The following is a 26,746-nucleotide window of genomic DNA, read 5'->3' as shown; positions in this document are numbered from 1 at the left end:
TAATTATTACTGTTAATGCTAATAATCATTGGTGTTAATGAAATAGCGTCATTACCAACTAAAACCGTACCTTAAAGCATGCCGAGTGTTCTCAATTGTAATGCACCCAATATGATATGTAATTTCAGTTCTGTCGACAGTGCTCCATGCATTATAGTACCTTTATTCCTTATACCGTAATTATGTCTATTTAGAAGAAAGGTGAACAGTTCTGGCGACATTCTAAGATAATTAAAAGAGCTTCTTGGATCTTCCGTTATAAATTATTACAGTAAGGATGCTGAGCAACCGAGCTGACGTCTTTTCTTCATCCAGCCACGAATCGAAACACGTTTCTTATTTTTTTTATTATTCAGCGATTCCACGCAACAAGTTTTAACTATAGAATTGGAAGGAAAATCAGAATTGGCCGTATTTTGTTGTTTTATTGTCAGCAAAATTGATTTTCGGTCACTTAGTGACCATCCTCAGTGCTGTAATATACAATTAAAATTGGTAGACAATGGTATCAAGCTATAACCACAAGCTTAGAGCGATCACGTGATCGCTCTAAGCATATGGTTATAGCTTGATAGCATTGTCTACCAATTTCAATTGTATATTACAGCACTGAGGATGGTCACTAAGTGACCGAAAATCGATTTTGCTGACAATAAAACAACAAAATACGGCCAATGCTGATTTTCCTTCCAATTCTATCCACTATTTGGTCGTAGTGCACACAACACGGCATGGAGTCGCCAATCAATAAAGCTTTAACTCCATCACAACTCGTGCAACGTGCAGTTGCCAAAACTTTCATTTCAGACACGACTCAGGGACCCACAAAACGACGAAACTGAAGTGTATACTGGTGTTGCTTAACGCTTGAGTTGGACCCCCGGTGAACAAATTGTACTCGTGCCTTTTTCCTTTCCTCCGACTGCTGCAACATCCGCACAGCTGAGAGTATGTATGCTTCGATGCCATTTGAGAATGGCTCTTGCACTGTGGATACCTCGCTCCAGGGAGGGGGAACGGATCTGGTCAATTAGGCCGCTAGTGAAGCAGTCGGCAGCGAAATGCCGACCGGGCGGGCGCATTGAACGCGCGGCGTGGGGCTCAGACACAGCTGGGCGGCCGTGCCTACCCGTCACGGCGCATTACTTGCCGCTAAGCCCGGGATGAGGGCGGCTCAAACCCGGCGCCCTATCTGCGCCGCTGACGCTGACGCCTGCTGTCGCCTATCTCTGCGCCTCTGCCGCTGCCGCTGCTGACAAAAGACGCGCTGACCTACAGCTGCAGCATCCTTTGTTTCAGGTGGGCGACGCTGCAGGAGCCTGCTGCCTCGCGCTCAGCACTTCCAAGGTGAGTTCTTCTGGGCGGGCGGCACCACAGCGCACTGCCTCTTTTAGGTCTGCAGCCATACTCCGCATACCACTGTGAAGTGCATGGCAGAGGATACGTCTCACTACACCACTTTTTAAGATTTCCTCCCGTTTTTAAGACTTCTTCCCGTTCCATTCACGTACAGAGCGTGGGAAGAATAACTGCTTAAACGTCTCTGGATAATCACGGTATATTGATAATTTTTACTTATAGACCGTCTGACAGCAACTGAATAAAACACTATTTTAGTGTCATACGCCTTTCGCCTTTATTTTCTGCAAGGCATCATCAGTGGCATGGAATATGTACATATGTTAGCTATTTAATTTACATTTTTGTCACTGTGCCTATAGGTTATAAACAGTTCTGGTGGTATTTCCTATTAAGTAGTAATGTTTTGAACTGTACTTACAGGTTGCGTGGACGATTTCTTACATATTACGCTCCTGTTGCATTTTTGGTGTTGGTCTTCTTTAAAAATATATACCACACCATATCTCACACACACACATACACAGCACCAAAAAAATTATATCGCACCAACACACACACACACACACACACACACACACACACACACACACAGAACAGATCACAGATACTTCATACTTCAATAATTACACTCGGAAGTTTGGCAATAACATTCGATCTTTGGCAAAAACTGTCGACAGTCGCCAACAGAAACCAAAACATTGCATTGAAACAAGCGTTCAGTTCATAGTGCTGTGGAATGTGGCAAAAAACCGCAAATTGGCATTCATAAAAAGAACAACAACACCAAAAATACAACAGGAGAGTAATATGTAAGAAATTGTCCACGCAACCTGTAAGTACAGTTCAAAACATTACTACTTAATCAATATACCGTGACATTACACTCAACTGAGGAAGACAGGACTACAAAAGTTGAAGATGTCAATACAGCTATGTCTCTGGATAAATTTTAATTAATGCAATCTTGTGTTCACGTTCCCTCCGTGTTAGATACGTAAGGAACTGTAGTACATTCCTAGATTTCTCATCTAATACTGGTTTTCAAAAGTTTGTAATTTGGTTTAACTGAATATATTTTGTGAAGGAAGTGTTCCACAGCTCGTAAAACGTCATAGTTCGGCCGCAAAGAACTGCTAGTAACTACTTGTTTATTCGCAACTGGCTTCAATTTACAGATTACCGTGATGTATCTCAAAGACATTTATAGCAGCCTACATGGCAGATTAAAACTTTGTCTTCAAATACCATAAAATCCATCGAACATCACTACTGTCAAGCAGTAACTTACATTCGAATGAAAGAACAAGTTTACTGTTGTCAGTCACTATTTATATCCGCAAAGTGTTTCGAAGGTTTCAACCTCCATCATCTGTTGGATTTACATATATGTGAAACTAACGCATGTAAATCCAGTTCCTTACATATCTAACACGTCTGCATTGGTCACAGGCTGCTTTCTCTGTCGTAACACATCGCATGTGAATCGTCATATTTTGTAAACAAAGGCCTTTGTTCACATATAAAGGTAACATAATTACATTGTCAGTAATGAAATATTACAGTTTTTACTACATTTTACTGTTGACAAGATCTTATTTTGTGCTATCATCTTGAAAGCAGTCCCCCTGGGAACGAATAGACCGATCCCAGAGTTCCTGTCGCTTCTGGAATGAATGCATCTTGGAACTCTTTCTTTGTTAGGGCGTTTAGCACCCTCTGTAATTGCGTTTGAATATCCTTTACTGGATCAAATCTTCGCCCTTTCAAGATAACTGAGAAGACGAAGAAGTCAGTAGGAGTTGATTTGGGTGAGTACTGCGAGGGAGGAAAAATTGCCTGGATGATACAAGCCGTATTCGTGCATTATCATGCTGGAGTATTCAGTCGTTCGTACGACACTTTTGCGAATGTTTAATCCTCATGTGATTCCTCAACGTTTTTGAACATCACGACAGAATTGATCTTTTTGTTGATAGTCCGACCAAGAGGAGCGAAGTCCTTATAAGCAGTCCCTTTAATATAAAAGAAAGAAGAATCTGATCTACATGAGCATAACGTTGCTATTGACCTGTCGAGATATTTATCTTTGAAATAAAACTGTGATCGTGTTTAAGAAGTTGTTTGAAGTTCCCTGCAGACCTCCACGAGCTCTGGCTTCTGGTCGCCTTGAAGCAATCTTATCACATACTTCCCAGCAGTCCTTCCTTTCTTAAATTGTTGTTAGAGAATAAGGCCATATGTATCACACCTTATTCCGAAGATTTTTCTTAGCAGATAGAATGCCTGTTTACGATCTTTCAGAGTCAGATTCCGCAGTATCTATTTATTTATTTATTTATTGTTCCGTGGGACCAAATTAAGGAGAAGTCTCCGTGGTCATGAACGAGTCAATACATGAAATTATAACACGATATTAGAAACAGATAAAATGAAATATAAAAGAACATATTCAGGTGACAATTCGTAAGTTTAAATGAAGAAATCAGCAATGTAACACTGGAATTTGCTTAATTTTTTAGCTCTTCCAGGAGCTCCTCGACAGAATAGAAGGAGTGAGCCATGAGGAAACTCTTTAGTTTGGACTTAAAAGAGTTTGGGCTACTGCTAAGATTTTTGAGTTCTTGTGGTAGCTTATTGAAAATGGATGCAGCAGAATACTGCACTCCTTTCTGCACAAGAGTCATGGAAGTGCATTCTACATGCAGATTTGATTTGTGCCTAGTATTAACTGAGTGAAAGCTGCTAACTCTTGGGAATAGGCTAATATTGCTAACAACAAACGACATTAAAGAAAATATATACTGTGAGGGCAATGTCAGAATTTCCAGATTTTTGAATAGGGGTCGACAAGAGGTTCTCGAACTTACACCACATATAGCTCGAACAGCCCGTTTTTGAGCCAAAAATACCCTTTTTGAATCAGAAGAATTACCCCAAAAAATAATACCATACGACATAAGCGTATTTAAATATGCGAAGTAGACTACTTTTCGTGTTGAAGTGTCACTTATTTCAGATACTGTTCTAATGGTAAATAAAGCAGCATTTAGCTTCTGAACAAGATCCTGGACAAGGGCTTTCCACAACAGCTTACTATCTATCCGAACGCCTAGGAACTTTAACTGTTCCGTCTCGCTTATAATATGCCTATCCTGTCTGATCAAAATATCGGTCCTTGTTGAATTGTGAGTTAGAAACTGTAAAAACTGAGTCTTACTGTGATTTAGCATCAAATTATTTTCCACAAGCCAAGAACTTATTTCATGAACTACACTATTTGTTACTGTTTCAATATTACACACAAGATCCTTCACTATCAAGCTGGTGTCATCAGCAAACAGAAAATTTTTGAATCACCTGTAATACTAGAAGGCATATCATTTATATAAATAAGAAACAGCAGTGGCCCCAGCACCGACCATTGGGGAACGCCCCATTGGGACTGAACATCACTACCACTCTCAATATTGCGGAGAATTACCCTCTGCTTTCTGTTCTTAAAGTAAGAGGCGAACCAGTTGTAAGCTACTTCCCTTACTCCATAATGGTCCAACTTCTGCAGTAATATTTTGTGGTCAACACAGTCAAAAGCCTTCGTTAAATCAAAGAAAACACCTAGCGTTCGGAACCTTCTATTTAATCCGTCCAATACCTCACAGAGAAAAGAGAATATAGCATTTTCAGTTGTTAAATCATTTCTAAAACCAAACTGAACATTTGACAGCAAATTATGTGAATTTAAATGCTCCAGTAACGTTGTATATACAACCTTCTCGATAACTTTAGCAAACACCGATGGTATAGAAATAGGTCTAAAATTGTCAACATTATCAATGTCTCCCTTTTTATAAAGTGGCTTCACTACCTAGTACTTTAATCGGTCAGGAAACCGACCACTCCTAAAGAAAAAGTTACAGATATGGCTGAGAACTGGGCTAACATACATAGAACAATACTTCAGTATTCTGCTAGATACCCCGTCATATCCATGAGAGTTCTTGGTCTTTAGTGATTTAATTATTAACTCAACCTCCCTCTTGTCAGTATCATGGAGGAGCATTTCAGGTAACAGTCTCGGAAAACTTTTTTCTAAGAGCGCTATATGATTCCCTGTTGGGACTAGGTTTCTATTTAGTTCACCTGCTATATTCAGAAACGTTCTATGGTGTAATGTCAGTTTTCGGCTGACTGGATGTTCGCCCGTTTTTGAAACACATGTACCAGTCGTAAGCCTATGTCTGACCGTAAATTTTGCTCAACATTTGTTGCGATTCTGTAGCGCTTTTCCCAAAGTTCAAAATAAAACTTTATACAGATGCACTGCTCTTTCAAGTCAGCCACGGGAAAGCCGCAAAATCACGGAAACATGAGAATGTACAACGTAAGACAAATAACAAAGCGACGTACCATAAAGGAATTGTCCGAATGGGACGGACGCCGGTCATCGGGACTCAATTCTAAACGGGACCCATCACTCAGACAATCCTACTCCAGGCCGAAGACGTGTCTGAGATAGAGGTGTACAAATTCCCCTTGCTGCCTGCTTGCCCCTAGCTCCTCTGCAACCATTCATGCAGGTCTGCCTGCCGCGACGTAAACACAAGAGTGCGCGTGTACTGAGGCATAGTGAGTATAATAATGCGGTCGACTTGGGCTGCCGCAAGCCCGGGCTACCTGGGTCCCCGCAGGCTTGCCAAGCTTCACGGGACCCGCTCAGCTTGCTGCGCCTGACAACAGATTGCGCTGTCAAGCTACCGTGACTAGAGTAGCCAGGTAGTTAGCCCGCAGTTCATTTATCGCAACGGTGGGGACAGCACAATGAATAGGTCGAACTTTAGTGAGATTCAAAAAAAAATAGACAACTGGCGAATACATGCTGATAAGGAAACAGAGTAAAAGTGCCGCATGGGAAACGTTGTCGTGTGTTTATGAGGCCGCTTCAAATAAATCGGTAGGTGTGTCTCAATGCAACTATGTAAAAAGGTCTTAAGTACTTATTCGGGAACCTCGAGTATGTTACGACATGTGTGCAAATTTTATTTCTTAAAACCCTTGTCCTGAGAATTACGAACACAGAAAAAAAATTTGCCGAATTGGTCCAGCCGTTCTCGAGTTTTACGCTTATCAACACATTTGGCAATTCATTTTTGTTTATAAAGGTAATAAGCCCGAAATATACGCGTAAAGGAAGAATGTACAAATAGAACCCAATATTTTTTAATTGAAAGTTTATATATATATATATATATATATATATATATATATATATATATATATATTGTTATGTTGGGGTTTGTCTTTTGGTGCTCAGGTAAAATAAAAACTTTTAATTAAGGTTCATAATACGACAATGACGCGCGCAGCTCATCAGTAATATAGGCAGGCAAGCAAGTTTCCCGCAGCCTGCCCGGGTTGGGTTCTGCTTGGCTTGGTTGGGAGTGAAGCAGCCTGCCCGTTCTGTTGACAACGCGCGGCGGCCTGCCCGCCTGCCCGCCTGCCCGCCTGGCCACCGGGCAAGCATGGGCGGGTTAAAAGCGGAACATGTACACCACTGGTCTGAGAACGACCCGGACAGTTATGGGATACCAGCTTGACTGACCCAGCAGTAAGGAGTGATGGTCAGAGGTGCCATTTCTTTTCATAGCAGGACCCATAAGCATCCTTGAAGCACAGTGGTACGTCGACGGTGTTAGAGTCCCCGTTTTGTTATCCTTTATGGGAGGCAATCCATGCCCTACATTTCAGCAAGCTGACGCTCGCCCGTACAAGAAAAGAATTTCTACTGGTTGTCTTCGTGCTTACCAAACGCTACCTTGGCCAACTAGTTCACCTGTTCTCAGCCCAGTTGAGAATCTTTGGAGCATTATGGGCGGGACCCTCAAACCGTCTTCAGATTTTGACAATGTAAAACGCCTTTTGGGCTGAATTTGACACTATATGCCTAAAGAGGACGTCCAATAACTCATTCAATCAATGCCAAGCCAAGTAACTCCTTGCATAAGGGCTAGAGATGTCCCAACGCGTTATTGACGTGCTCATTTTGAATAAATCGTCCAATTATTCTGAAAATACACTACTTGCCACTAAAATTGCTACACCAAGAAGAAACGCAGATGATAAAAGGGTATTCATTGGACAGATATATTATACTAGAACTGACATGTGATTACATTTTCACGCAATTTGGGTACATAGATCCTGAGAAATCAGTACCCTGAACAACCACCTCTGCTTGTTATAACGGCCTTGATACGCCTGGGCATTGAGTCAAACAGAGCATGGATGGCGTGTAGAGGTACAGCTGCCCATGCAGCTTCAACACGATACCACAGTTCAAGAGTAGTGACTGGCGTATTGTGACGAGCCAGTTGCTCGGCCACCATTGACCAGACGTTTTCAATTGGTGAGAGATCTGGAGAATGTGCTGGCCAGGGCAGCAGTCGAACATTTTCTGTATCTAGAAAGGCCTGTACAGGACCTGCAACATGCAATCGTGCATTATCCTGCTGAAATGTAGGGTTTCGCAGGGATCGAATGAAGGGTAGAGCCACGGGTCGTAACACATCTGAAATGTAACGCCCACTGTTCAAGACGAATAAACGCTACCAGTGTGTGTTCGCCGCAATGTCGCCAAATACGGATGCGACCATCATGATGCTGTAAATAGAACCTGGATTCATCCGAAAAAAATTACGTTTTGCCATTCGTGCACCCAGGTTCGTCGTTGAATACACCATCGCAGGCGCTCCTGTCTGTAATGCAGCGTCAAGGGTAACCTCAGCCATGGTCTCCGAGCTGATAGTGCATGCTGCTGCAAACGTCGTCGAACTGTTCGTACGGATGGTTGTTGTCTTGCAAACGTCCGCATTTGTTGACTCAGGGATGGAGATATGGATGCACGATCCGTTACAGCCATGCGGATAATATGCCTGTCATGTCGACTGCTAGTGATACGAGGCCGTTTGGATCCAGCACGGCGTTCCGTATTACCCTCCTGAACCTACAGATTCCATATTCTGCTAACAGTCATTGGATCTCGACCAACGCGAGCAGCAATGAATGTGATACCATAAACCACAATCGCGATAGGCTACAATCCGACCTATATCAAAGTCGGAAACATAATGGTACGCATTTCTCCTCCTTACACGAGGTATCACAACAACGTTTCATCAGGCAACGACGGTTAACTGTTGTTTGTGTGTGAGAAATCGGTTGGAAACTTTCCTCATGTCAGCACGTTGTAGGTGTCGTCACCGGCACCAACTTTGTGTGAATGCTCTGAAAAGCTAATCATTTGCAGATCACACCATCTTATTCCTGTCGGTTATATTTCGCGTCTGTAGCACCTCATCTTCGTGGTGTAGCAATTTTAATGGCGAGTAGTGTTTAATAATTTGTTTGTCTGTACATGTACAGCACATCTACCAATATCCATCATATTCGGAAAACTTCATGGTGATGCGTCGGTTTCCTTAATTTTTTTGCTTGGAGTGTAAGCACTCTCGTAACCAACGCTAAACAAACCACTCAGTCGCAACTGCTGTGGAAACACACCTAGCGGTGTGTCAATGTGTTGGTAAACATTTTGCGCTCAAAATTCAAATTTAGGGAACTTGAAACATCCCCTTTGAAAAATTATACATGACTGTGTTTAAAGAGACACACAATATTTTTAGCGCAACGCAGTCTGACTTTCAAAAATCCCTACAAAAGAATGGCCCTGACTAACATTAACCTATACCTTTCACAAATCACTTACCTCACAAAAATCTTCGTTACTCGAACTACTGCAATACAGCGAGCGCCACTACTGCCAGCTAAATAAAAGATTCAAACTACTGAGGGCACTAATTACTAATAGGCATAGTTAGCAAATGAAAGATTTTGATAGAGATCAAATAATGTGTTTGCCTTACTAGTGTTCAAAAGTCATAAAATATATAGCAGTTCATGACATCCAGTCTTGCAAATTTCAAAACTCCGCCATCTCTCTCCCCACATCCACCACTGCTGGCGGCTCACCTCCAACTGCTCAACGCTACGCGCTGTTAACAGACAAGAGCCCAACACTACAATGGCAGACAACAATGCAAAACTAGCCACAGACTGCACACAGCACAGCCAGTGATTTTCATACAGAGCGCTACGTGACGTTGCCAATAAGAAAACATAAACAGCCTACTTACAAACTTTCTGATGACACTTCATACCAGCAGAGGTGCAAGAATAGTATCTGCTGCGATCGCGTGCTGGAGGCCTGTGTGCGCGGCGGTGGCCCCCCAACCGCCGCTCCTGACGTGCCAACGGAAGCGTAGCGTCGGCGAACGCCTCGCCGCCCGGCGAGCGGGGGCTACTCTTGGAAAACGAGCCGCTACCTGGGCTGATAACGGCGCAGCGTATCGGCCGCGCGCCGTATATTAATTGCGTCGGCGGAAGCAAATTGCGGGGCGCCTTGAAAATACCGCTGCGGTCACGCACAGCCCTGAGGAGCTGAAGCCGCCTCCCCTTCCCCGTCCAAACCCCGCACCGCCAGCTTTCACCACCCTACCAGCAGCGCCGTGACTTAACGGGCCTTATTCTTCTAGTGCAAAAAAATACGAAGGTAAGCCTACCAGTAAAGAATTACATCGAAGAGCCAAAGAAACTGGTATAGGCAAGTGCATTCAAATACGGAGATACATAAACAGACACAATACGACGCCGCGGTCGACAACGCCTGTATGTGACAAGTGTTCTTCGCAGTTGTTAAATCGGTTACTGCTGCTAAAATGGCAGGTTACGAAGATCTAAGCCTGTTTGAACGTGGGCAGGCCGTTGTGGCCGAGCGGTTCTAGGCGCTTCAGTCCGGAACCGCGCTGCTGCTACGGTCGCAGGTTCGAATCCTGTGTGTCATGCCCTTAGGTTAATTAGTAGTTCTACGTCTAGGGGACTGATGACCTCAGATATTAAGTCCCATAGTGCTTAGAGCCATTTGAACCATTTTGAACGTGGTGTTACAGTCGGCACACGAGCGATGGGACACAGCATGTCCGAGGTAGCGATGAAGTGGAGATTTTCCCGTACGACCATTTCACGACTGTACCGTGAATATCAGAAGTCCAGTAAAACAGCAAATCTCCGACATCGCTGCGGCCGGAAAAAGATCCTGCAAGAACGGGACCAAAGACGACTAAAGAGAATCGTTCGGCGTGACAGAAGATCAACCGTTCCGCAAACTGCTGCAGAATTCAGTGCTGGGCCATCAACAAGTGTCAGCCTGCGAATCATTCAATGAAGCATCATCGATATGGGCTTTGGGAGTCGAAGGCCCACTCGTGTACCCTTGATGACTGCACGACACAAAGCTTTACGCCTCGCCTGGGCCTATCAACACCGTCACTGGACTATTGATGTCTGGAAACATGTAACTTAGCGGGACGACTGTCGTTTCAAATTGTATCAAGCGAATACACGTGTACGGGTTTGGAGACAATCTCATGAATCCATGGACACTGCGTGTCAGCAAGAGACTCTTCAAGCTGGTGAAGGCTCTGTAATACTGTGGATCGTATGCAGTTGGAGTGATGCGGGACCCTTGATACGTCTAGATTAACACAACGGATCATGTTGTCGAAATATCGTGCAAGAACGACGCTGATATCCGGCAGAATACCCTCCAACCCAAGATGTCAACAGATTGCCGGGACAGTCTGAAGAATTATCAGCAGATTGTTCTTCCCGTCAGAATGGCTCTGAGTACTATGGGACTTAACATCTGAGGTCATCAGTCCCCTAGAACGTAGAACTACTGAAACCTAACTAACCTAAGGACATCACATACATCCATGCCCGAGGCAGGATTTGAACGTGCGACCGTAGCGGTCGCGCGGTTCCAGACTGTAGCGCCTAGGACCGCTCGGCCACTCCAGCCGGCTCCGGTCAGAATAATCCACATTACCACACATGGCTGGTATACAAAGAATAAAAATGGACCCAATACTGATCGCTGTGAGGGATTTGTCTCAGTTCTCCTGACTCGTTCTATATTATGGTCTGCATTACTAAGCGTTTCTTCCTTCTTATAAACTTTCTATTTCCATATTCTTTGTTGTTTTTCGAAGTGCAGTGGATCGGATGTAAGTGATCCATTAACTCGTTTCCGACTCTTGGAGGCAAGATGAACAATGTCGTTGCATACACCTGGACGTTATTTTGATCCTCAGCTCTTCCGTGGTCATGCTGTTGCTGTCTTTCACCTCCTCGGTCCACCTTCTCCTTTGTTTTCCTTACCCATTTGACCTTGTATTCTTTCGAGCATTACAGCTCTTTCTAATGAGTCTTAGGCTATCATGATAAGCCCACAGTATCTTACATTCACGTGTTTTATTTTGGCCAACAAAGATGTTTTTTTTCATATATTTTCCAGGACTGTTCTATTTACATTTTGTTTTTATTTATTTATTTTACTTTTTCATCCAATGAAATCCTCAGAACACTTCTCCAAATCCACATTTCAAAATATCGGAGTTTCAGACCTATATTTTCAGAGTCTCCTTTCCTGCAGCAACGTGCTTAACTATAACAGATTTTTTTAAGTTATGAACTCCTTTTTATTCTCTCAGTGCAGTAGCTGCTTTTGCTATTCAGATATTATATACACGGTGAAAAGTATTTAAACCGACAAACTCTGGGAAGTTGTAGGGTACATCAAAACAAATATTTTTCCCTATGAGGAGTATTTAAACCGGTAGAGGAAGATTTCTCTGGCGGCAAATTAATTAAACCAACAAACACTTTTCCATTTTTTTATGACCAAGAGACAACAACTAGGTAGCAGATACGGCCCAATTAAACAGTCTCCAACAACACCGACCCATACATTAACGAAGAACCGCACTTTATGAGCGTTAGTAACTGTGGCATGTGGGTTATCCTCACTCCAAACATGCGAATTGTGCATGTTGAAGACTCCATCACGCCCGAACGTTGCTTCATCGCTAAACAACACACAGGGGGATGGAAATTTAGGATGCATTTCACTCTGTTCCAGGTACCACTGAGAAAACTGTGCTCTGGATGGATAATAAACTGGTTCCAGGTTGTGGACACGCTGTAAGTGAAATGAACGTAACAATTGCTCTCGAAGGACTGTTCTTACATTCGTCTGATTCGTCCCCATACTACGTGCAATCGCACGAGTGTTGATTGAAGGATCCCGCTCCACACGCCGCAAGACATCTACCTCAAATTGCAACTTCCTTACCGTGCGACGCCATCCCTGTCCAGGTAATCTGCTAAATGACCCGGTCTCACGCAGACGTAGGTACACAGCATCAAAGGTCGTATGACGCGGGATACGGCGATTAGGATATTGTTGTTGATAAACCCGTTGTGCAGCTCGTCCGTTGTGGTGCGCTATGTAGTACGCACCAATCATATCAGTGTACTCACTCCAGGTGTATCGCTCCATTAGTAAACAGAGACAATGAACTACTACACTGGTGGACAGCAGTTGCCTACAACTGAAGAGCGTAATACGCCCTCTAAGTACTGAAGATCGTAATACGGCCTCTATCAACTGAAGAGAGTAATGCGGCCTCAAAAAATGGTTCAAATGGTTCTGAACACTATGCGACTTAACTTCTGAGGTCATCAGTCGCCTAGACCTTAGAACTAATTAAACCTAACTAACCTAAGGACATCACACACATCCATGCCCGAGGCAGGATTCGAACCTGCGACCGTAGCGGTCACGCGGTTCCAGACTGAAGCGCCTTTAACCGCACGGCCACACCGGCCGGCAATGCGGCCTCCAACGGCTTAAATAATCCTCGTAGGAAAAAATGACATTAGGGATAAATATTTGTTTTGATGTCCCCTACAACCTCCCAGAGTTTGACGGTTTAAATACTTTTCACCCTGTATAAATGACATACACAATAATCCCTCCGCTCGTCCACTACATTAGTTCTCACCCCGGTTACCAAAATTTTTGTTTTCTTCAAATTTTCTCCTTAGACCAAGTCTTTTTCACTTTCCGTTCTATTTTCTCCAGCGTACCTTCAATGTTTTCTTCAATGTCTCCATTAAGTGTAGCATCATCCCCATCCCTTCAGATGCTGACTAAGTACCCTCTCAAAAAGAATGGTGGTTCCGTTACGACTGCTTCAGCCAATTCCACGACAGCTCTCCGGTCTGTTTCCGATGCATGAATAAATGCTTGTGTGTATATTTTGGCAGTATGGAACGGACGACATCTGCGAGCTTACGCAGTAGTTGTGGAGCATGCAGCGCCGGACCCCGGAATGGTCGGACCTCGAGGCTGGCAAATGAAGTCCAGCCAGAGAGCGAGAGAGAGAGAGAGAGAGAGAGAGAGAGAGAGACTTGTCGAGGCGCGTAACGCGGTGCGGCCACTGCGCTCTCATTAATAATTCATTTTCGTCATTCCGCACGCGCCGTAATTTTTGATAATCTGCGCGGCGGCGGCGGCGGCTGCGGGGGCGGCTGCGGTGGCGGTGCCGGCGATAATTAAGACGACAGGGCAGGCCTGCTGTTTATTTGGCGCGCATTCCGGCCGCTAATTGCAGTTCTACCGCCGGACTAAACTGTTTAGCGGCCTGGGCGCAGCGCGCTCATACTTTATTCACAACTTCATTTCCGACGCACGAACTACCCGCCCAGACCCCGTCCCTCTTGTTTCATTTATAATATCGCATTATTTCTCCCCGTGTATTTTTAAAGGAGTGCCTCCCTGTCATCGACGCCACGCAGCTCCAGCACCTTTCCTCGTGTCGACACCCCGCCGCAGCTTGGTCATATTTCCCGTCCTCACCACTCTCGAAGCCCTTTACCGGAACCCAACATCAGTTGCGAGGTAATATCCGATGCTTTCTGTGTGACAGATTACAGACTTCCCCATGGTGCACTTTACTGATGCTGACTATTCAAATAACATACACAGAATTCGAATCGAGAACAGCTGCCAACATGAGTAACGTAGAAGTAAATATCCTCGGAGTAGTGAATCAACTTAAATCACTTAATAAAAGCAAGTCTTCGGGTCCTTTACCAATTAGGTTCCTTTCGGAGTATGCTGATGCATTAGCTCCATACTTAACAATCATATACAACCGTTCGCTCGACGGAAGATCCGTACCCAAAGACTGGAAAGTTTCACAGGTCACGCCAATATTCAAGAAAGGTAGTAGGAGTAATCCACTAAATTACAGGTCCATATCGTTAACGTCGATATGCAGCAGGATTTTAGAACATATATTGTGTTCGAACATAACGAATTACCTCTAAGAAAACAGTCTATTGACACACAGTCAACATGGGTTTAGAAAACATCGTTCCTGTGAAGCACAACTAGCTCCTTACTCGCATGAAGTGCTGAGTCCTATTGACAAGGGATTTCAGATCGATTCTGTATTTCTGGATTTTCAGAAGGCTTTTGACACTGTACCACACAAGCGGCTCGTAGTGGAATTGCGTGCTTATGGAATATCGTCCCAGTTATGTAACTGGATCTGTGATTTCCTGTCAGAGAGGTCACAGTTCGTTGTAATTGACGGAAAGTCATCGAGTAAAACAGAAATGATTTCTGGCGTTCCCCAAGGTAGTGTTATAGGCCCTTTGCTGTTCCTTATCTATATAAACGATTGGGGAGACAATCTGAGCAGCCGTCTTCGGTTGTTTGCAGATGACGCTGTCGTTTATCGACTAATAAAGTCATCAGAAGATCAAAACAAACTGCAAAACGAATTATAAAAAATATCTGAATGGTACGAAAAGTGGCAGTTGACCCTAAATAACGAGAAGTGTGAGGTCATCCACATGAGTGCTAAAAGGAACTCGTTAAACTTCGGTTACACGATAAATCAGTCTAATCTAAAAGCCGTAAATTCAACTAAATACCTAGGTATTACAATTACGAACAGCTTAAATTGGAAAGAACACGCAGAAAATGTTGTGGGGAAGACTAACCAAAGGCTGCGTTTTATTGGCAGGACACTTAGAAAATGTAACAGACCTACTAAGGAGACTGCCTACACTACGCTTGTCCGTCCACTTTTAGAATACTGTTGCGTGGTGTGGGATACTTACCAGATAGGACTAATTGAGTACATCGAAAAAGTTCAAAGAAAGGCAGCACGTTTTGTTTTATCGCGAAGCATGGGATAGAGTGTCACAGAAATTATACAAGACTTAGGATGGACATCATTAAAAGAAAGGCGTTTTTCGTTGCGACGGAATCTTCTCATGAAATTCCAATCACCAACTTTCTCCTCCGAATGCGAAAATATTTTGTTGACACTGACTTACATAGGGAGGAACGATCACCAAGATAAAATAAGGGAAATCAGAGCTCGTACGGAAAGATATAGGTGTTCATTCTTCCCGCGCGCTATACGAGATTGGAATAATAGATAATTGTGAAGGTGGTTCGATGAACCCTCTGCCAGGCACTTAAATGTGATTTGCAGAGTATCCATATAGATGTAGATGTAGATGTAGATCGTCTTTGGAAATTCCATTTACAAACTCCTAGGACTTGTAGAGGGGAGAGAACACATAGTATTTTGAATAGGAACCCATGTCTGGAAACGTACCGTTTTCGTGCTACAGCCGTTTGAAATCTTGTTTGCTAGGTAGGCATGTAACAGACTGGTAAGTTGCACAGCTCACACCAATATTCAAGAAAGTGATTAGAAGTAATGGACTAAATTACAGGACCACATTGTTAAACGCCGATATGCAAAGGATTCTGGAATATATATGGTATTCGAACATTATGTATGACCTCGAAGAGAAAGGGCTATTGACACACAGTTAACAAGGATTTAGAAAACATCATTCTTGTGAAACACAACTTTCTCTTTACTCACAGCGCTGTCGACAGGGGATTTCTAGACAGGGTATTTCTAGATTTCCAGAAGATTTTCACACCGTACCTCACAAGAGCCTTGTAATCAAATTGCGTGCTTATACAGGGTGAGTCACATAACGTTACTGCTGGATATATTTCGTAAACCACATCAAATACTGACGAATCGATTCCACAGACCGAACGTGAGGAGAGGGGCTAGTGTAATTGGTTAATACAAACCATAAAAATTGCACGGAAGTATGTTTTTTAACATAAACCTCCGTTTTTTTAAATGGAACCCCGTTAGTTTTGTTAGCACATCTGAACATATAAACAAATACGTAATCAGTGCCGTTTGTTGCATTATAAAATGTTAATTACATCCGGAGATATTGTAACCTATGGTTGACGCTTGAGTACCACTCCTCCGCTGTTCGATCGTGTGTATCGGAGAGCACCGAATTACGTAGGGATACAAAGGGAACGGTGATGGACCTTAGGTACAGAAGAGACTGGAACAGCACATTACGTCCACATGCTAACACCTTTTTATTGGTCTTTTTCACTGACGCACATGTACATTACCATGAGGGGTGAGGTAAACGTACACACGTGGTTTCCGTTTTCAATCACGAAGTGGAATAGAGTGTGTCCCACTGGAAATGCGTCGACGTATGTGGTATCAGCATGATGGTGCACCTGCACATTCCGCAATTAACACTAGGTTGACCCTTGACAGGATGTTCGACGGGCGTTTCATAGTACGTGGAGGACGCATAAATTGGCCAGCCCGTTCTCCTGATCTTACACCTCTGGACTTCTTTCTGTGGGGTACTGTGGGGTACGTAAAAGGAGAATGTGTACCGTGATGTGCCTACAAACCCAGAGGATATGAAACAACGTATTGTGGCAGCCTGCGGCGACATTCCACCACACGTACTACGACGTGTACGACATTCATTACGCCAGAGATTGCAATTGTGTGCAGCAAATGATGGCCACCACATTGAACATCTATTGGCCTGACATGTCGGGACACACTCTCTTCCACTCCGTAATTGAAAGCGGAAACCACGTGTGTACGTGTACCTCACCCCTCATGGTAATGTACATGTGCGTCAGTGAAAAAGACCAATAAAAAGGTATTAGCATGTGGACGTAATGTGCTGTTCCAGTCTCTTCTGTACCTAAGGTCCATCACCGTTCCCTTTGTATCCCTACGTAATTCGGTGCTCTCCGATACACACGATCGAACAGCGGAAGAGTGGTACTCAAGCGTCAACTTTAGGTTACAATATCTCCGGATGTAGTTAACATTTTACAATGCAACAAACGGCACTGATTACGTATTTGTTTATATGTTCAGATGTGCTAACAAAACTAATGGGGTTCCATTTAAAAAAACGTAGGTTTGTGTTAAAAAAAATACTTCCGTGCATTTTTTTTATGGTTTGTATTAACCAATTACACTAGCCCCTCTCCTCACGTTCGGTCTGTGGAATCGATTCGTCCGTATTTGATGTGGTTTACGAAATATATCCAGCGGTAATGTTAGGTGACTCACCCTGTATAATACCGCCTCAGTTAATCGACTGAATTCGTGTCTTGCTGCCAGAGAGACCAGAGTTCTTAATAGTTGTCGGAAGTCCATCGAGTAAAAGATAAGTGATTTTCGGCGTTCCCCGAGGTAGTGTTATAGGCCCTCTGCTCTTCCTTATGTATATAAACGATTTAGGAGACAATCCGAGCAGCAGTCTTAGGTTGTTTTCGGGTGATGTGGTCGGTTACCGTCCAGTAAAGTCATCAGAAGATCGAAAACAATTGCAAAACGATTTAGGTAAGATATCTGTATGCTGAAAAAAATGACAGTTGACCCTAAGTAATGAAAACGTGAGATCATCCACACGAGTGCTAAAAGGATTCCGTTAAACTTCAGCGTGTCAAATTAAACGCCTTTCAGCCGTTTAGTTTCCAAACTCATTTTATTTGGCCACCAGTTTCGGCGATTTACTACGCCGTCTTCAGGCCCCTGACCGACGTGCAGAAAGATTCCACCTCGGTTCTGGTCAAAACAGGGACCAGCTATACTGGTATCAGTATTGCTGGCTCCTGTTTTGACCAGAACCGAGGTGGAATTTCCTACACGTCGGTCAGGGGCTTGAGGATGGCGTAGTAAATCGCTGAAATTTGTAGCCAAATAAAGTATGTTTGGAAACTGTACTGCTGGAAGGTGTTTCATTTGACATCCTGTATCGAACGTCCGAGTCCCACGATCATCGCTGAAAAGATGGACGTTCAGAGACCGTTAGACTTCGGTTGCAGGATAAATCAGTCAAATCAAAGGCTGTACGAGATAGGAATAATAGAGAATTATTGTGGCCGTGGTTCTATGGACCTTCTGCCAGGCGCTTCAGCGTGGTTTGCAGAGTAGCCACGTAGCTGTACATGTAGATACAGACGCCATGGTGGTGGGTGCTTACGTCGGATCGGCTGATATCATTTGATATCCATCCTGTCTCGCTGACCTGGTTCGATCCTCACTCACGTGTATGTGAGTGTTGGAGCAACATGGTTGAGTACACGTTTTTGGAATACATCGACATGATCCTTCTGTGGAAAGGTGACCCGGCGATACTTTTAACTACGACATTAGAGTACAAAGTTTTTATTAATTTATTCGTCTACTAAATGACAAGTATAAAATTTTTTTGCAAACACATTTCCAGATTTCGTCATGAAAGAACACTACTCAGTTCAATAGAAAAAAAGTAGAGCTTTGAGCTAGCTGAATTGCTTAACAAACTTTATCTCAAATATAAATAAGATTATTAAATGATAAAAACAATAAAAACTTAACTAGCTGTATTCTATTAATCACTCTTGTTTCAAAACAATAAATGAACTATATTCGTGGTTCACAGGCGTTGGTATAAACAGCCGATTGGTGCCTTGAAGCGGTAATAACAAATGGACAGGATAGTAAATAACCGACTACTACAACAAACACAAAACAACACAATTAAGAGGCCGGCTGCGGTGGCCGTGCGGTTCTGGCGCTGCAGTCCGGAACCACGGGACTGCTACGGTCGCAGGTTCGAATCCTGCCTCGGGCATGGGTGTGTGTGATGTCCTTAGGTTAGTTAGGTTTAAGTAGTTCTAAGTTGTAGGGGACTTATGACCTAAGATGTTGAGTCCCATAGTGCTCAGAGCCATTTGAACCATTTTTGAACACAATTAAGAACATTTAGAACATCAGTTTAAACACAAATCAGACCTGACATACGTGACTAAATCTTTAAATAATTTAAAATTACTGGAGAATATTAACGAAGATAGTAATGGTTGAGTGCTGTGTACTATATTATACCTTGGCACTCCTGAAATGAATGTAACTTAAGAACAACAAACGATAATTATGTTAAAAGTAGCCGCGCGCAGTGGCCGTGCGGTTAGAGGTGCCACCTCACTCACTGCGCGGCTCCTCCAGTCGGAGGTTCGAGTCCTCCCTCGGGCATGGGTGTGTGTGTGTTGTCCTTAGTCTAAGTTAGTATAAATTAGATTAAGTAGTGTGTATGTCTAGGACCGATGACCTCAGCAGTTGGGTCCCTTAGGAATTATCACACATTTGAACAATAATAATAAAACAATAGTAATAATAATAAAATAATAGTAATAAAACGGAAATAAAACAGACAATCGTTTTCACGTGACTCGGAGAAAGACCAGAACGCGTTCTCACTCAGAATAGATGACACCGTTGACTGCAAACACAAAATGTCCATGATGACTGACAGCAATAAGTTAAATTTCAATGCTAATATCCAGTGAGGTCCGAAAGGACAGTGTTTAACACAAGATTCTTTGCAAAATAATTTTCCTCTGTGACCGTCCTGGAATAACGATATGATAGTCATCAGTGTCGTATGCCGATATTAATGCACTCGGGCTCACGACTTTCTTAAGGCACTACCCGAAGCCAGGTGTGGACTGCAGTAAACGCAGCAGAAGCAAGGCCCCAAATAGAAGCCTTTCGGCCGGTGACAACAGGGAGCAGATGACCAAGTAGCACGTCTAATCCATGAGCAGAGACACTCTGCCTATCTCCTCCACCACACGACCTATCCGGCGAGCGCGACCGCTCCGCTTAAGTCGGCATACCCTGCTTGCCCCTTCTGGGTAAGGAAGGTAGACACGTATTCGCGAATCTAGCTGAGATACAGTCTCACCCACGTTACCGATCCCGCCCACACGCACGGGTCAGTCTTCTTCAGGAACAACTGATTGTAGTGATTGCTGTTGTGGTAACCATAGCTGGCTCGTGGCAAAGACGACCTGGATTCCGAGATTCATTAACTCTACAAGTGTTTCGAAAGAATGGCTGCGGAGTTCGAGATATAACGCAAGCGCTCTCCAAGAACTGAAAACTCGAAAATGTTCAGCGGTCACGTGATAATCCACCTGTTGTGTTTCTACCTTTCATAGGCAGTGCACATAACATAGTAGGTAGGTTCCTGGGAAAAATAAGCATAAGACCTATTTCCCGACCACCCATGAACACAAAGAAGATGCCACGGCAGATTTAGGACAGTCTCGGTCTCAAAGTCCCTGGAACGTATCATATTTCTTGTGAGTAGGAAGCAACTACATCGTTCAATCTATCCGTTACCGAACGTCGTACAGAACTTCAACGGCACATTAAAAATCGAGAACTTGAGAAATCAGCAATTGCTGAACACAGTCTCACAAAGGAACACAGAATAACCTGTCAACGTCTTGAATGTTACACGACGGTGAACTGCTATTAACAACTGCTCGACTTTCTTTCGTTGTATTTCGCGTGACGCCCGAGCAGTTTGGCTTTCCGTCTGTGCCCCTCTCTCCACGTACGTCTGCGGACGAGTGTGTTGGCCATTATGGGCGCCACAACAGCTCAACCTCACCCACCTTCCCTCCCCCCCCCCTCCACCTCCCCACCCCCACACATCCATCACGTCGGAACAGACAAGGTAGGCCGCCCTCTGTTAGCGCGCAATAAGGCGTGATGTCACTCATTGTGTGGCCGGGAGACGATGATGAATGGCAGCGCCGGCTAAACAAGTCGTCGCGGCCGCATATTTCGCCGCCGGCCCCCTGCCGCCGCATTTCCATCTCGGCTCTTCCTTCCGTCACGATTTTGGGCCAGGTGCGGCCTGCCGTGACGTGACGACAGCTTTGTTTCGAGAGGCCAAGGGGCGCCGTGATGGAAAGCTTCGCAGCAACGAACACGGTACAACGCTGTACAGACAAGTAGATCACTCCAACAGCCGTATCGTCGTCACGAAACATGGACGACTTTTCTTCTGAGAAATTCGCGATTCACAGACCCCAGTACACTTAACAATACACCGCGATACAAAATTCCATGTCACCACCAAAATTTACTACCAATCTCCGAAGACACCCTGGTGATTCACGTTAACGCTATAACAGTGTGTCGTGCACTGCGAGAATTTCACTTTATTTTCTTCATTTTAGTTAACTTGATCTTCCTATGGGTGTACGACAGGACTGTTCACGATCTCCAGTCTTGTTCAGTGGACACTTTCAGAGCACAGTACGAGGTGTGTGAGAAAATTATTGAAACGGATTTCTTCCTTACTAAAATTTTTATTTTTTTCAAACGGTATTATCCCCTTAATATTAGTTGCCGGTCGGTGTCGCCGAGCGGTTCTAGGCGCTTCAGTCTGGAACCGCGCGATCGCTACGGTCACAGGTTCGAATCCTGCCTCGGGCATGGATGTGTGTGATGTCCTTAGGTCAGTTAGGTTTAAGTAGTACTAAGTTCTAGCGGACTGGTGACCTCAGATGTTAAGTCCCATAGTTCTCAGAGCCATTTGAACCATTTTAATATTAATTCCCTTCTGCAGGTATACACCGGCGGAGCCGTTCCCTGCTGTGGTAGCAGCGGTGCAGTGTCCGGTCTCAGTAGATTCACTCTTCACCTGAGACTTTCAATGACATCTTTGTAACAAATTCGGTTGACAGTTTGTCCAGGTCTGGTCTCACAAGGGCATGCGCACCTTCGACGTTTTCGTCAGCTTTTAAAGTTGAAGGTCTCGCTGAGCGAAGTTTATCTTCAACGTACTCTCACCCTTCCAAAAATGATTTGTGCCACTGAAAAACATATGCTCCTCATATGGACTGTTCCCCATAGGCCTTTTTTTTTACTTTCCAAACATCACACTTTCGGAGTTCCATGTTTCACATGACACTTGGTGGTATAATATTGTTCTAAATTCCACTGTCCCGCCGGCCGGGGTGGCCGAGTTGTTCTACGCGCTACAGTCTGGAACCGCGTGACCACTACGGTCGCAGGTTCGAATCCTGCCTCGGGCATGGCTGCGTGTGATGTCCTTAGGTTAGTTAGGTTTAAGAAGTTGTAAGTTCTAGGGGACTCTTGACCACAGCAGTTATGTCCCATAGTGATCAGAGCCATTTGAACCATTTTTCCACTGTCCCATTTTCGTAACACGCAACAAAAATATCACTTCACTGATGGCGTTTACAAAAATCACGTGATGGCTGTACGGAGCTGAAACTCGGACAGAGCATCTGGAACGGATGAACACACCGGTCTATACAAGCATAACAACACAGAGTTGCCATATCACTTAGACTGTTGTCAGTCTCATTACTTTTCTTACAGACCTCGTTATGAAGTCATGGAAAAACTAGGAGCTTTAGGAGGACTTCAAACCCATGGCAACAAAATAGATGTGTTGAAAGTTGCTAATGGTATCGCAGTATCAGCTAAGATGCGGAACGATTAAAAGGGATACTGGCCCCGGCCGAGACGGAAACGACCGTCAACTCTTCCTGTAACATGAAAATTAACCGTACTGCATTAAAAGGGGGAGTTAAGTTGTTACTAAGCCACTGCAAATTTTACTAGTCAATATTTTATTCAAACGAAGTAATAATTTATAGTTTATACACCAGTTACTTACAATTATAAGGTCTCCTGTTATATGTCACATACAAAATAAGCACAAAATGTCCTGTTTTACGCCCTATACTGACAATGCTAGATTGTCGGGAACCACGAATTGGTCCCAGCTGCAATCGCAAATTTTGCGAGTGTTTAGTAATCTAGGGCTAATATAGCGGAAACAAACATCTTAATAGTGAGTAAGCAAAACACCCTTGTCCAAGGCTCACTTAACAACCAGTGCCTTAAGACTGTCGAATCCTTTGTCTACCTAACGATTAAAATTACGTCAGATTGAATATTGAATGAGGGTATTAGAAGACGAATCCCCCAGGAAAAAGCTTGAATTACAGCAGCGCCATGTTAAGAAAATAAGTCGTATACAGAATCGAGAGTACACTGAAGTGTGCTATGTTCCACTCGTAAAAGGCTTTTGCATCACACGAGAGAGCATATTAAAGTTTATAAAATGAAAAAAATGAGATTACTTATATGAGGCGTCCTTACTCTCTTCAACTGTCTTCCACGACAGACTTTGCGCAGTGCTGTTTAAAACGGTAAGAAAGAAAGAAATCAAGTGCTTGATGAAACAATGTTGGTATGGCGCATATCCTTCGACAAAAGACAAGACAGGTTAAAATCTACGCCCACAGCACTTCGTCTGCATTAAAATCGACATTGTGTGCACAGTTAATCGACCCAAGAAACTGGAATATATGCGGAACGGACCGAAACTGATACCAACAGTGTCCGTGTATTAAGGACCTTAGCAACAGTCAAGGAAGCCATCGTATTTCGCTAACTGCTATTGAGGTTAAACGTTGCTCTTTGTAAACATGTGACCTCCGCCACTTGTAAGGATGCTTGCACGCTACGTAACCGAGTAATCTGTTAAAAGCGGAAGAAATATGCGCTAAGTACCTGAGAACCTTTCTGCACCCGACACGAACAGTTAGCGGAACTACTTACAAAGCACCACATCTTGCAAGAAGAAAAAGCGACTTTTCACAGGGAGGTGTACTGTATTCATCAATGGAAGTTATAAGTTCCTTCCGAATTAGTAAATTCATCGTTAGAAGGAGTTTTCTGGTCACTTAGTCTATCTTTGCTTATTCATCTTAGTGGGACAAACTTTACTCCCGGAGTACTTCTCATTACGCCACATTCTTAGATATTTTTCTTTAGCTTTAGGAATTTTATGTTCCATGCTACGCGTTGTAATTTTCTCCTGGTTCCTTTTTTTCTTTATGCGATTTCAGAAACAATCTTAAGCAAGAGAGCTGTAAAATCTGAATATGGGAGCCTTCGCTACGAAACACATACATTGGAGGCAAAAAGCGGGCATTCTGTCGTAAGATTAGATCTTTTTCCTTAGCTTTCGGTTTAGGAACATCACGTTCTAGGCTACGCTTGGGAACATCACGTTCTAGGCTACGCATTGTATTTTTCTTTTGGTTCCTTGTTTTTCTGTCCGTTTGCAGAAATAATCTTCAGCAGGCGACCTGTAAACCCCGAACACATCCACTGCACGCAAAAAAAAAAGCGAAAAATTTTACGGGAATTCAGCCATAACCTAGTTTGTCTGCTGCTGTTATTTCTGCTGAAAACTATTTAAACATCTTCGGAGCGAGTGGGAAAGATTGGCAATAAAGCGTTCCCTTTCGCCTTATACGAGGGCTGGAACTTAAATAGTGGCAATTATTCATAACCGATACAAAAGAGTTATATGTTTGCACCTGTTAATGCCCTTCAGAGTAGTCACCAGCGTTGTGTAGAACCCGTTGCCAGCGATGTGGAAGGCGTAGTATACCGTTAGCAGAGCCTTTTCTGTTGATGGTGCGAATGGAACGGTCTACTGCCCGTCGAATCTCTGGAACAGTTCTGAAGCGAATGCAACGAAGTGGTTCCTTCATCTTCGGAATGTGAGCAGAATGGTTCACGGAAGGCCGTAGAACACGACGAGATGGGTCAGGGCGCACCACCCAGACCACCTCCCGAGTTGCGAGAAGGTCGACACGGCATCCGAACGGCGTTGCAGGACAGATCTGCACCCTCCTCGGCTGTGGTGCAATACCGGAACAATGTAACACATCGTACACTGTCAGGGGTGGCAGTCCGTCGCCGTTTATTACGGCATGGATTACGTGCGCGTCGTCCACTTCTCCGCCTACCTTCGTTGACTGTACAGAAACATTCTAGACGACAATGGTGTATGAAACGACGTCGCTGGGGCAGGAATGGCGTCAGATACTGTTTTTGGACGAATCCAGGTTCTGTTTGTTTTAAAACGATGGCTGCATTGTGGTTCGCCGCAGACAGGGGAAGCGGCATCACAGTGATGCATTCGCACAAGACATACAACACCAACCCCAGGCTTATGGTGTGGGGTGCTATTGGGTACAACCAAAAACCACAGTTGGTGCGTGGCCAGGGTACTGCGAGCAGTGTGACGTACGTGAATGACATCCTGCGACCCGTAGTCATATCCTTTCAGCAAAACACCCCATACGCTACTTTTCATTAAGACAATGCACGACCTCGTGCTGCTGCACGAATACGTGCCTTTTTGGTGTCACAGGATGTCAGCCTTTTGCCCTTTTCCGCAAGATCACTAGACTTGTTGCCAATCGAAAATGTGTGGGATATGGTGAAACAACGGGTGTAGCGCTGTGACCCAGTGCCAATCACCACAGATTAAGTTTTGAAACCAGGCGAATGTAACATGGATGGCTGTACCACAGGGCGCCATTTGCGTCTTATATACGTCGATGCCATCACGCATGGAACAAGTTATAATGGCCAATGGCGGATCCTGTGCCTACTAGGCAACAGGACACATGATGAACCGAGGTGACTGGAATGCTAATCATTTCTGCTGAACGGACTAATGCACATGTCCTGTGAATATGTGCGTTCTATCAGCAGTCGTTTAAGGTGTTCCGTTCTTCTGAATATGAGTGTATGTAGAACGCCGGCTTAGATGTAAGAGAGGACCTGATTGCCTAATCTGGCCACTCTAAATAAATGAAGAAATTAACAGATAAGCGCACTTTTGTTTGGGTCCCTATTTTAGTCCGAAAAGTATAACACGTGTATTTTATTTTGTTGCGATTTCTTGCCTGAAGCTCCGTTAACTTCAACGACTGGATGTGCTGACTTACCTGCTTTTAGGTTTTTTAATGGCTTGACAGTATGTCATCTATAAAGTAACGCGATCTCTCGGGTTTTCTCGGAGTTACTGGTTAATTATTTGCTTCCGGGCGTTCTACCGAGAAAGAAGCTGAAACGGAGTTTTAGGAAGATAAGCAAAAAATCGCTTACACCTGGCCGAATATCCAAAAATATCGGTAGACCCCTACGGAAACACGGCATCCTGGGAATTTCTCTGCCTTCAGCTAAGATAAAAAGAACTCCTAGTAATGTTAAACACGATTTTAGTCTCGGAAAGTCTGTCTACCGTATTTCTTGCAAATGTGGCATGTCTTAGCTGAGACAGACTAGCAGAACAGTCGAGGATAGATGCAAAGCACATCAGCGACACAGGCGACTGAAACAACCAAGCAAAC

At 43.9% G+C, this 26,746-nt stretch overlaps 1 protein-coding gene across 1 annotated transcript in view; it reads left to right on the top strand.

Annotated features, from left to right (window-relative positions):
- Positions 1-1,297: 1,297 nt before the first annotated feature.
- The window catches only part of LOC126187460 (irregular chiasm C-roughest protein), an 853,136-nt gene continuing 827,687 nt past the window's right edge, over positions 1,298-26,746 (top strand). Inside the window, exon 1 of the mRNA XM_049928554.1 lies at positions 1,298-1,347. The gene's annotated coding sequence lies outside the window, so the exon portion shown is untranslated. The remainder of the gene's footprint in view (positions 1,348-26,746) is intronic.

This window comes from Schistocerca cancellata, chromosome 5 (genome assembly GCF_023864275.1).
Source record: "Schistocerca cancellata isolate TAMUIC-IGC-003103 chromosome 5, iqSchCanc2.1, whole genome shotgun sequence".
Lineage (NCBI taxonomy): Eukaryota > Metazoa > Arthropoda > Insecta > Orthoptera > Acrididae > Schistocerca > Schistocerca cancellata.
The sequence above is the reverse complement of the archived record's forward strand: the minus strand, read 5'-3'. Positions and strand labels throughout refer to the sequence as shown.